General features: G+C 41.9%; 1 protein-coding gene across 4 annotated transcripts in view; it reads left to right on the top strand.

Annotated features, from left to right (window-relative positions):
- The window catches only part of Kiaa0895 (KIAA0895 ortholog), a 90,178-nt gene that overhangs the window by 46,869 nt on the left and 31,723 nt on the right, over window positions 1-11,586 (top strand). The gene's annotated exons all lie outside the window — the stretch shown is intronic.

Here is an 11,586-nt window from a genome sequence, read left to right as displayed (position 1 = left end):
GGATGCCTGACCTTATTTGGAACATGACCTTTGGCATAGTTACCTGGAGTAAAAACTACCCCCAGGTTTTTTCTATATGATAATCAGGCATTTCCTGATAGTCTGGAAGATAGGAGCCCACTGCCACATGTAAATAAAGCATACTATGAGCACCTATCAACTGAGGCTTTGGCTACTGCCTCCACACTATAATTTCTCTAGTTCTCCCACTGAATAAACAGAGCTGTTTCACTGAGTCTGCAGCTGATTTCACTGAATCACTGCATCTAGAGCTGTTTCTGTTTCACTGCGCCATGGAACCTGCCTCCCCGGAAGGGCTTTCTTCTGTCAGTGCTCACTGGCCGTCCTGACTCCATTCATCGCTTCGGCTCCCCCTGCCCTCGTGGACTGGTGGCCAATGACCCACGAAGAGAGGGAGAGACCCCTGCATTGGCTGGGTGTAGTAATCTGGGTTGGCATCTGTGGTCATTTAAAACTGGGAATACTTTTGTCCAGTCTCTTCTGGCTTTACTAGTTTGCACTGAATAGTCAGCTGTAATCCTACTGGGTTTTCCTTTATATGTGACTTGTCGTTTCTCTTTTGCAGCTTTCAGTATTGTCTCTTTGTTCTGTACGTTTAGTGTTTTTACTATGATGTCCCTTAGAGAGTTTCTTTTCTGTCCTGTCTATCTGGGTTGGCATCTGTGGTCATTTAAAACTGGGAATACTTTTGTCCAGTCTCTTCTGGCTTTACTAATTTGCACTGAAAAGTCAACTGTAATCCTAATGGGTTTTCCTTTATATGTGACTTGTCGTTTCTCTTTTGCAGCTTTCAGTATTGTCTCTTTGTTCTGTACGTTTAGTGTTTTTACTATGATGTCCCTTAGAGAGTTTCTTTTCTGGTCCTGTCTGTTTGGTATTCGTATGCTTCTTGTATTTGTATGGGCATGTTGTTCTTTAATTTTGGGAAATTTTCTTCCACCATTCTCTTGAAGATCTGGTCCATGCCATTATCTTGGGATTCTTCTCCTTCCTGTATGCCTATGATTTGTAAGTTTGGTCTTTTGATGGTGTCACACAATTCCTGCATATTCCATTCTTGTGATTTCTTAAATTTTTCACAATCTTTGCTTGAGTGGTCTAATTCGTCCACTTAATCTTCCAGTCTTGATATTCTGTTTTCCATTTCATTCATCCTGTTGTTCCATTTCATTCATCGTATTGGTGAGGCTTTCTCCTGTCGTTTCTAATTGCCTTACTGAGTGTTTCAGTTCCTTCTTCATTTCAGCCTGAGTATTCTTCAATATTTCTAGTTCTTTTCTGAATTCATTCAGAAGTTTATCCCTATCTTCCTTCAGTTCTTTGATTTCTTTGTGTGTTCTTTAAATTCACTGAATTCTTTTATCATGCTTATAATTGTTCTTTTGAGTTCCACATCCTGCATTATCTCTAGAGCACTCTCATTGTGCTCCTCTAAAGGATTATTGGTATTTGGTGGGGATATGTTATTTTGGTTTTTCATGTTATTTTTTCTCTGTGATTTTAACATGTGAATATCTTTTGTAGTTTCTGATTCTTGTGTGAGACTCAAACCTTCAAGTTTAGGTCTGCTTCTTTCTGTAAACTTTATGTCCTTTTGTGGCTTAGTTTTTGGGCATGAAAAGGTACTTTGTCTAAGTTTCTGGTTCTCTCTTTTGATTTTGTATTGGAGTGGACAGATTGCTTTTGTCTTTTGTGGAGTTCCCACAGATACACCCAAGTCAGATGAGGATTAGATGCTCTCAGTCTTTCTCCTAAGGTCTGGATCCCTCCAGGAAAGATTTTGGCCTCAGGAATTTGGGTGTTGGACTGGCCTGGGAGCCGGGCCCAGGAAGGATGCTCAAAGGATCAGGAAGAGGAAAGGTCAGCCCCAGCATCCAGGAAAGAGGCTGTTGGGTTGTGCAGGCCCAGGGAAGCAGAGGGAGGTGAGGGTGGGGCCAGGCCCAGAGTGCTCCTGGGGACCAGAGAAGGAGCTGGGTTGGTCTGGATGCAAAGGATCAGGAAGCAGTGGTGGTTCCCCTGGTGTCTAGGGCACCAAGACTAGGAATGGGACAGGACCCAGGCTAGGAGGAGAGACGGTCAGGGGAGTTGGGAGGGTGAATGAGGCTGGGGGAGTCAAGGTGATGAAGGCGTGATGGACTTACCCTGGAGAGAGGCCTGATGTTCGGAGAGAGGCCTGAGGGTTGTGCAGGCCCAGGGAAGCAGAGGGAGGTCCATTTTTTTTAAAGACAGAATTTCATGTCATCCAGGCTGATCTTCACCTCACTCCGTAGCTGAGGATGACTTTGAACTTCTGATTCTCCTGCTCCACTTCTAACTGCTGGGATTACAGGCATGTACCACCAAGAAGGAAGAAATATGAAATGTAAAATAAATAAATAAAATTCAAGTATCCAACTAAGACCATCCAAGCCTCCAAGTCTCAAACTTAGTGTCCTTTGAAAAATAAGTGACCAGGTCATTTTTCAAAATAGTTTGCATGTCTCTTTTACATAGTACTTACAAAATGAATTTTAAAGTCCTGTGTGCAACGTTTCACTGAAATATTAAAAAATTAGATAGCCAGAAACTTAACAAAGATTGTAGCTGATAACATTCCCTGCACTTTACTGGCTCCCCTCTCTGTGCATTGTTCTCTCAGATGTTCACATTCTTCCCATTAGCAGGAAAACTTGAGGGATAAGAGTATTAATGACTGGGCATGGTGGCACATGCCTTCAATCCCAGCACTTGGGAGGCAGAGGCAGGTGGATCTCTGTGAGTTTGAGGCCAGCCTGATCTACATAGTGAGTTCCAGGCCAGCAGGTAGACCTTATCTCAAAAATACTTATATAAAATGAAAATGTATTCCTTTACTTCAGCTTTGAAATAGCTACAAATGTGTGGACTCTTGTGGCACAGACCTTTAATCCCAGATATTTGGGAAGCTTAGGACAATGGCAAGTTCAAGTCTTCCTGGGAAACCTGGCTCAAAAAGAAGTAAAAGAGAACTGGGGGATGGGGAGAGGGGAGCTGAGGCTGTGTCTCTGTAAGTAGAGTGTTTGAGTGCCTACCTAACATGCACAAAACCATGGTTTTGAGCCCCAGCACCACATAAACTTGCTGTGGTGGTGCTCACTTACATTCCCAACACTCAGGAGGTAGAGGCAGAAGGATCAGCAGTTAAAGAAAGAAATGAAAAAGAAGCTGTAAAAATAGGGAAACTTGGCTGGGCATGATAGTGCATGCCTTTGATCCCAGTACTTGGGAGGCAGAGGCAGGCAGATCTCTGTGAGTTTTTTTAGCTTGGTCTACATAGCAAATTCCAGGCCAGCTGGGGCTACAGAGAGACCCTGTCTCAAAAATCCAAAAAGAAAAATAAATAGGGTAAATTTAGCTTTTTATATTTGAGCACTGAAGCAACTGTTGATGAGATCTCTTTATATATTATACCAGCTTTGACTTAGTCATGATCTGATATAATCTAAATATAAACCATGCTGAAACTGCTGATTAGACAGGAAGATGGAAGATGATGTATATGCAATAGAAAATAATGAAAGTGGAATCAAATCAGAAGAGGCTTCTTTACCTTCCCTACTTCTCTCTGTCTCCCTCTCCCTCCTTGCCTGCCTTGCTTTTTCCTTTCCTCTCCTGTTTTTATCAAGGCTCTCACTATGTATGTATCCCAGGATAGCCTCTTGCCTTAGTCTCATGAGTGCTGAGTTTACAGCTGTGTACCACCACACCTAGATCACCTTTTGTATTTTTTTATTTATTTATTTTTACTTCATGTATATGAGTGCTTTGCCTGCATGTATTAAGTGCACCTGTATCATGCAATGCCTGAGGAGGTTAGAAGATGGCATCAGGTCCCCTGGAACTAGAGTTATACACAGTTGTTAGTTGCCATGTGGATGCTGGGAAACAAACTCATGCAAGAGCAGTAACTGCTGTCTCTTAACTGCTGAGCCATCTCTCCAGCCACCTATTGTCTTTTTTTTTTTTTTTTTTTGACTGTGTAGAAAGCATTTTTATTGATGCATCCATTTCTCCAGCCTCCTGGTTGACAATTTTTTTGGTCTTTTTTTAAGCATTTTAATATTTGTTTTTATTATTTCAGTTACAGTGATGACAGTGACCAGGGTTATACACAACAATAAAATTGCTTCCAAAAAAATTTTCTTACTGGAACATTTGCAAAAATGTTGATTAGGCTTCTCCGGGGTCGTTTTTTTAATATTTGTTTTTATTATTTCAGTTATTTATATTACAGTGATGACAGTGACCAGGGTTATATACAACAATAAAATTGCTTCCAAAAAAATTTTCTTACTGGAACATTTGTAAAAATGTTGATTAGGCTTCTCCGGGGTCTTCTTGTAATTTAGAAATCATAGTACATTTTATCTTCACTGTAACATGTCCCTAGGAATTTCTTTTTCTTTTTGGTCATTTTGAGACAGGGTCTCCCTGTAGCCCCAGCTGACCTGGAACTCCCTATGTAGACCAAGCTGGCCTCGAACTCACAGAGATCCACCTACCTCTGCCTCCCAAGTGCTGGGATTAAAGGCGTGTGCCACCACACCCGGCTAATTTTTTTTTTTAATAACCACATGATTATCACTCTGTAGCTCTGGAACTCAGCAGTCCTGCCTCCAGGAGAATCATCACAGGTTCAGGACAAGCCTGGGCAACATAATGAGTTCCAGGCTAGCCAGGGCTGTCTCAAGAAAAGGAAAATATATAAGGTAGGTATGGTAGCTCACACCTGGAGTTCAAGGGTAGAGTGGACTGTATATAGTGAGTACTAGGCCAGCCAGAGCTACATAGCAAGAGTATCTCCACATCCAAAAAGGTGATTAATGAAATCCTTTGTAACAAAGGTGAATGCTTAAAAATACTAGAGACAAAAGTCTTCTTAAGGCCAGTGTTTGGCCATACAAAATGAATGCATCTAGGTACATAACTACTTTCTATCCTGTAACAGTGAGCACCTGACATTAAAACTTGTCTTCAGCCTTGCTAATTGCTTCATTTTCTTTGTGTTTTGAGACATGGTCTTGCTGTGTAGACTTAGCCAGCCTTGGAACTTACCGTGTAAACTAGGCTAGTCTCAAATCATTGATTCTTCTGCCACTTCCTCCCAAGTGCTGGGATCACATCTGACTATTTTGTTTTCTTATGTCTTCCTGGAATGATCCTCCCTACTCCTCCAAAGTTCAGGCGACCAGCTAAGCATGGTGCTATACATTTGTAATCTTAGGACTTAGAATGTGGGTACAGGAAGATTAGGAGTTCAAGGTTATCCTTAGCTACACAGTAAGTTTGAGGCCAGCCTGGGCTATATGACACCCTGTCTCAAAAAAACCAAAGCCTAGCCTGGTGTGGTGGCACACGCCTGTAGTCCCAGCACTTGGGAGGCAGAGGCAGGCAGATCTCTGTGAGTTTGAGGCCAGCCTGGTCTACATTGTGAGTTCCAGGACAGCTGGGGCTACAAGGAGACCCTATCTCAAAAAAGACAAAAAAAAAACAAAAAACAAAAAAAAACAAAGCCTGACATGGTGGCACACATCTATAATTCCAGCATTTGGGACTATTTTTCAAGATTTTCTTTTTTTTTTGGTCTTTTTGAGACAGGGTCTCCCTGAGCTGTCCTGATGGCCTGGAACTCACTATGTAACTATGTAGATTGAACTCATAGAGATCTGCCTGCCTCTGCCTCCCAAGTGCTGGGATTAAAGGCATGTGCCACCACATCCGGCTGATTCTTTTTTTCTTTACTCTCAACTGTTAAAAAAAAATTTGCCTTAATTTTATTATTTTGTGTATATGAGTGTTATGCCTGCATGTGTGTAAGTGCACCCATGTCATGCATTTCCCACAGAGAATAGAAGAGGATGTTGGATCCCTTGGAACTGGAGTTACAGATGGTTGTTAGCTGCCAAGTGGGTGCTGGGATTCGAAACTGGGTCTTCTCCAGGAACAGCTAGTGTACTTAACTGCTGAGCCATCTCTCCAGCCTAATTACTTTCAATTTAAAAAAATTGTGGTGGTTTGAATGAGAATGTCCTCCATAGCCTCCAAGTAGTTGAGCATTTTTGTCCCCAGTTGGTAGTGCCATTTGGGGAGGTCTTAAAGGTGTGGCCATGCTGGAGGAAGCAAGTCACTGGGAGTGAGCTTACAGAGTTCTTAAGCCTTGCCAGATCACCAGTCACTCTGTTTCTTGTGCCTGCTTGAAGATGTGAGAGCCTAGCTTCTGCTCCTCCTCCAGCCACCTCTGCCTCCCCACTATAATGGACTCTTGCCCCTTTGGAACCATAAGCTAAATAAAGTTTTATAAGTTCCCTTGGTCATGGTGTTTCCATCACAGCAACAGAAAAGTAACTAATACAATTTTTTAAATATTTTTATTTTCTGTGTATGAGTGTTTTGCTTGCATGTATATAAGTGCACCCATCTTATGCAGTACCCACAGGGGACTGAAAAGGGCATTGGATCCCCTGGAACTGAAGTTTCAGATGGTTGTTAGTCACCATGTGGTTGCTAGGAACCAAACCTGAGTCTTCTGCAAGAGCATCCTGTGCTCTTAACCCCTGAGACATCTCTCTAGCCCTTCCTTTCAGTTTTTTGAAGCAGTGTCTCATTGTGTAGCCCATATTGGCCTCAAACCTGGTGATCCTTCTGCCTCTGCCTCCCAAGTGTTAGGATTACAGGTATGTACTACCGTGCCTGGCTTGTACTTCAGATTTCTAAAAGTTTCACAGTCCCAGGTGAGCACTTACTACTCTGTTAATAATGATCCTTAAACATCTGATTTTTACATTTATTTATCCTGTGTGTCTATATGAAGATGGTGGAGGAGGTGTGTACATGCCACAATACATATGTGTATATGGGAGGACAGCTTTTAAGAGTCAGTTCTAGCCTTCTACCTTGTGAGTTCTGGGTATTGACTCAGGTTGTCAGCTTGATGGCAAATGCATTTACTCACTGAGCCATCTTACCAACCCTATTAACAATCTTACAATATGACGTTGTTGTTTTTGTTGCTTCTATAGTTCAAAATATGCAGGGCCTTTTAGATATCCTTGATGTTGGTGGTTGTGGTGAAAGGATGCATTGAACATAGTGCAACAACAGAAACAATTTTTTTCTAGCTTTAGGCCATTTAACAATGGTCTGTACAGTAATTCAAAATCAGATCCTTCCACCTCAACAGCTCCATCTCCCACATTCCCCTTAATCCCTCCACACCTCTCCCATTGTCAGTCATTTTCTCTCAGACACATCACCTCCTCTCAGGCCGTTCAGTTAAGATGTACTTAATTCTTCAATTGAAATAGCACTTTTGTCAGGACAATTTTGTCTTCTTCATATGAGACTCTCCTAACATCTTGAAGTAATTTCCTTCAAGTAATTGTCATGGTTACAGTTTTGTATTTGTAGTGATAGCCTTCCCCGACAAGGAAACTATAAACTCTATTGTAGTATACAACTGCTTGCAATTTTTCTTGTTCACGACCCTGCTTATGAAACAGTAGATAGAAAGGTAGCCTAGGGAAGAAAATATTTGAGAAGGGTAGAGAACTTTATTTTTTTTTTTTTTTTTTTTTTTTTTTTTTTTTTTTTTTAATCTTTGGGATAGAGTCTCCCTGTAGCCCTAGCTGACCTGGAATTCACTATGTAGATTAGGCTGGCCACAGTCTCAAAGAGGTCCACCCTAAATGGCTGCACTACCACCCAGCTTGTTTGCTTTTTAAAAGAAAAAAAAAGTTATCATTTTATTTTTGTGTATTTGAGACAGGGTTAGAATCTACTCTGTAGCTTAGAATTTACTCTGTAGCCCAGGCATGCCCCTTATCTCAGCCTTACCTAAATGCTGGAATTACAGGCATGAGCCATCAAGGCCTAAGCTAATTTTGCCGTTTCTGAACTATATATAAAAGTACTCATATACTCCTTTCATCCGGCTTCCTTTATTCAACATTATCTGACATTCATCTTGTTTTTTGCTTGCATCTCAGTTTTTTTCATTGCAGTGAATTTTTAAAAAATTTGTCTTGATTTTTTTTTTTGAAACAGGATCTCCCTGTAGCCTTGGCTGCCCTGGAACTTGCTGTGTAGACCAGGCTGGCCTTGAACTCACGGTTCACTTGCCTCTGCCTTCCAAGTGCTGAGATTAAATCATGTGCCATCACACCCAGGATTTATTTTTATTTAATGTATATGAGTGTTTTGCCTGCATGTGAACCCATGTCATGCAGAGCCCATGGAGGCCAGAAGAGGGCATCAGATCCCCAGGAACTGGAGTTGAGGACAGTTGTTGACCACCATGTGGGTGCTGGGAATCAAACCTGGGTCCTCTGCTAGAGCAGCCAGTGCTCTTAACTGCTGTTATGAGGTACTTCACCAGAGAAGACCACTCAAAGTTTTGCTGAATGAAAGTCTATTACCTGGCCAGCAGCTACCCAAGGGTGTCAGGACCCAAGTGAGTAGCACTAAGCCATCTCTAGGGTAAGCTTTTATATAGAGAAACCATAACCAGGGGCGAAAAACTTAAGTTCCCAAGCTTACAGTGGAGAGTCCCCTTAACAATTTCTATTATATTAAGCAACATATTTTGCAGAAGCAAGCCAAGCATAACCAGCAAAGCCATAAATATGCACTTAGCAGGTGCACTCCTGGACACGTTGACCTATTCCCAAGACAACCAGGGTCTAGCTGACATGTGTTCCCATACCCTGAGCAAACTGCCTAATAATTTCAGAGACTAGAGTCAGCCTAAACTTTAATATGGCATAGCTATGGTCAAGAAGGTGCCCTATTACACTGCTGAGGCATCTCTCCGGCCCCTGGATAAGTTAATATATCACACTTTCTTCATCCTTTCTACTGTTGATAGATGTCATTTGAGCTTAAGTGATGAAATACTTGATAATGTTAACATGTTTTTCTTATTTGGGCATTATGTTGTATTTGGGGGGTGTTTTGCCTTTTTCTTTTCTTTTGTTTGAGATTTTGTTTACAATCAAGCATTGTACTTGTAAGATTAACTCAAGTTGTCAGGTTATATAAGTATTAGTAAATCATAGGAACTTTTCATTTAGGTAGGGATGTAAAGTGGTAGAGCAGCTTGTCATGTGCAAGAACTGCACTCAGAAGGCAGAAGCAGGTGGGTCTCTATGAGCTCCAAGCCAACCTGGTCTACATGGAGAGTTCCAGGCCAGCCAGGGCTACATAGTGCAACCCTGTCTCCAAACAAACAGAAATTGTAGAACCAAAACCAAATGAGAAAGGAAAGAAGGAAGATAGATCCAGAACAAAAACTGAAAAGAAAAGAAAAAGTACCATTTTGTAGGCCAGAATTGTTGACCAGTATTTTTCCACCAGCCTTTGTTTTTGCTAATCTCCCTTTCAACCAGGACTGTACAATTACTGTGAAACCTAGCCTGTTCCCAGCTGTGAAGCAAGTCAAGTTTAGTGAGCACGTCACTTCTCCCCCATTCTTTTAGATAAGGAACAAGAGCCCCTGATGGGTTTAATGATTAGGTGCTATTACAGACAGGTCATTGAAAGAGCTGGGGATGAAGCCAGGAATCCTGGTGTTCTTTTCTCCTGTTCTAGATACATATTAAGCTTTTGTTGTGTTGGAAAATTTAGTATATTCTCCAGAGTGTTAATGCTGAGTGTTCATTTTACCGTAGTAATGCCGTTTACCTTTCAAAATATTTCATTAGCATATACTAATTATCTATAATAATCCTTATCTATAATAGGGTTTTATTCTATACATGGATATAATATATTTTGGTTGTATTCACCCCTCCCCACCCTCTCTTGTCCCCTTCCCACTCCCATTGATCCCCTTCTTTCCAACTAGTCCCCCTTTACATCATGTCTTTTTGTGTGTGACCCAATCGGTTTCACTACGGATGTTTACAGGAGTATGGGTAAGGGGTTATTTACGCAAATATGAGCACCTTACCAGTGGTGACTGATGAAAATTTCTCTCCCTCCTCCTCCAACCATTAGCTACCTACCTATAGTAGGTAGCCCCAGTAGCCATCAACTACCTCATCCCATGAAGGAGTGGGACTTTGTGAGCCCCTCCCCCATCAATGCTGGAAAGTTGATTGGCTTGATCTTGTGCAGTTCTTGTGAATGCAACCACAGCAATGTGAGTTCATGAGTGCAACAGCCCTCTCATGTCCAGAAGACAGCATTTTGCAGCAGTCCTCCTTAACCTCTGGCTCTTACATCTTTCTACCCCCTGTTCTGTCATGTTCCCTGAGCCTTGAGGGAAAAGTTGATATGGATGTCCCATTTGGAGCTGAGCAAGCACTCCACAGTCACTTATTTTCTGTAGTTTGTCTAGTTGTGAGTTTCTGTATTAACCACCATCCACTGCAGTAAGAAGTTTCCCAGATGTAGCCTGGTGTGGTACATGCCTTTAGTCCCAGCACTCATAGCACTCGGGGCAGAGGCAGGCGGATTTCTGTGAGTTCAAGGCCAGCCTGGTCTGCATAGTGAGTTCCAGGGCAGCTGGGGCTACAGAGAGACTCTGTCTCAAAAAGAGAGAGAGAGAGAGAGAGAGAGAGAGAGAGAGAGAAGTTTCACAGATGAGGGGTAAAAATACACTGATCTGTGAACATAAGCAGTTTGTACATTTAGCAAAATAACAGAAGTAGGTTCTCCCCTAGGGCATATAACCTCTGACAGCACAAGTTCTTGGCCAGGTTTATAGTCACTCTAAGTTTTGTATTTTTTTTAAATTTATTATTCTTTTTATGTGTATGCATATATTGCCTGCGTGTAAGTAAGTGCACCCGTGTAGTGCAATGCCTGCGTGTGTCTACATGTGTGCATGCGTGTGCGGCATGTTCATGTGTGCATGAGTATGTATGTTCATGTGTGTTTGTGTGTATGTACATGCCAAAAGTCAATGCTGGATGTCTTCTTTGGTTGCTTCCCGACTATTTATTTCTTCATTTATTTATTTATTATTTACTTATCCATTGATTATATTTTGTTGGGGTGGGGACAAGTGCCATGTTTGGCAGTCAGAGGACAGCAGGAGCCCCCTTCACCCACCTTGTTTTCTGCAACAGGACCTCTGACTGCACTTGGAGCTCCCTGGTTTGGTAGACCAGGCTGGCCTTGAACTCATAGGGATCCGCCTGCCTCTGCCTCCTGAGTGCTGGGATTAAAGGCGTGCGCCACCACTCCCAGCTACACGCTAAGTTTTTAAAGATGATTGGCCAAAGTGTTAAATTATACAGTATCAACTTTTGTTCAACTTTTGTTTAGTATCTACCATAATTTTCAGCAAAGATTGGTCAGGGAATATATTCTTAAATAAACATTAAAGTTGTATAGACAGGAGGCTGGAGAGATGGCTTAGTGATTAAAAGCACATACTGCTTTTCCAGAAGACCCAAGTTCCATTTTCAGCACATCCATCAGGTGGTTCACAACCACCAGTAACTCCAGCTCCAGGGGGATCTGATGCCTCTAGCCTTTGAAGGCATCTCCAATCACACATGCATACCCCCACACAGACACATATCCATAAGCATATATATATAT

The sequence above is a fragment of the Nannospalax galili genome, unplaced genomic scaffold (assembly GCF_000622305.1).
Source record: "Nannospalax galili isolate Female #2095 unplaced genomic scaffold, S.galili_v1.0 scaffold1149, whole genome shotgun sequence".
NCBI lineage: Eukaryota > Metazoa > Chordata > Mammalia > Rodentia > Spalacidae > Nannospalax > Nannospalax galili.
Note: the sequence above shows the minus strand (reverse complement) of the source record. Positions and strands in the feature narration are given on the sequence as shown.